Source organism: Cryptomeria japonica, chromosome 4 (assembly GCF_030272615.1).
Source record: "Cryptomeria japonica chromosome 4, Sugi_1.0, whole genome shotgun sequence".
In the NCBI taxonomy this organism is placed as follows: domain Eukaryota; kingdom Viridiplantae; phylum Streptophyta; class Pinopsida; order Cupressales; family Cupressaceae; genus Cryptomeria; species Cryptomeria japonica.
In genome coordinates, this window is record NC_081408.1 from 124,775,052 (window position 1) to 124,776,333 (window position 1,282).

The 1,282-nt window shown below is 30.9% G+C and overlaps 1 long non-coding RNA gene across 1 annotated transcript; it reads right to left on the bottom strand.

The window, feature by feature from the left end:
• Positions 1 to 291: 291 nt before the first annotated feature.
• Positions 292 to 1,028, bottom strand: LOC131874744 (uncharacterized). Its single transcript, XR_009372125.1, has 2 exons — positions 715 to 1,028; positions 292 to 564 (listed from the first exon to the last, which is right to left on the bottom strand). It is a non-coding gene; the product is annotated as an uncharacterized LOC131874744 (long non-coding RNA).
• Positions 1,029 to 1,282: the final 254 nt, after the last annotated feature.

Genomic DNA, 1,282 nt, shown 5'->3' on the forward strand with positions numbered 1-1,282 from the left:
AGCACTTTTGTTTTTGCTGCTATTTAATATGAAGAACAATTGATTTTGTTACAATCTTAAACTTATTCATATCTATTATTTATACTTAACTCTCTTTGGAACTTCCTCTTTGTACCAATAATCTGTAAACATGTTGCCTTATACAACTGCAATTCTTTAGTTTAATTCAATTTAAAATGACAGTCATGCAAAAGTTAATAGACAATAGCCATACAATGATTAAACAGAGAGAACAATGGTCATTGTAATGGCTGAACTTCTTGACCTGTGTGTGAGTTATGCAAAAAAAAGTTAACAAAAATCAATAGCCACTAGTTGGATTGCATGAGAATGTGTGATCATCAGTATATTTCCTGTATATAAAATTACAACATCAAATCTGGATTTCCCCAATTCTGTGGCCAAAACATAGTCTCTTTCAGGTACGGTACTTATGAATTCAAGATATTTTACTTTCCAAGAAGTTCTTGTGCATTATTTTAAAGATTGCCTAAATTTGCACAAATTTCCTGTCAGAAACCTTCAAATCTGGAATCCAAACGCTTTTTCTTTTCAAATTATCCCCTGCAAGAACAAATGCAATGCTTATGGTAGACAATTCTGGCGATTGATTTATTTTGCACATGTCAATAAAAAGAACATCCAACAGAAAACAAAATAAAAATGCTCTCTGTAAAATACACAATGAAATTTAGAATCTATTCGACAGCAAACCATAAATGTCTCCGTATCCACTAAACCTCTGCATTTAGACCCTCCGTTCTCTTATACCTCCGCCATTTTATGCTGAGAGCGCTCAAGTGCCCACAATTTGAGGCACATTAAGGGCATTGCTATTGCAAAACTAAACTATAATTTGAGGCACAATTTGAGGCACATTAAGGGCATCTTTTCTCTTATGCTGTGTCAGGATCAAATATAATTGGGGATAAAATACAGTTTCTTCACTGTATTTATTCCTCAGTAATTTTCTGTCCAAATAATCAATGAAAACAAGTATGACAGAAGAATAAGTCGTTGGGGGATAAAGTTTGACATAAAGAATAAGTGTTTGGTAGTTAAAGTGACAAAAGAATAAGCTAGATTGGTCTATGAGTTTCAAAACTAGATCAGTTATATTTCTATTTTGAGGGTTGATGTAGAATGTTCATTTAGTTCTAAATTTGGTTGTGTTGTTGTATAAGAAGGAAAGAATGAATATATTATTTTCATTGTAATTTAGTAATATAAAAACAAATAAAAAATTATAAAACATAAAATTTAAGAAATATTTTATTTTATG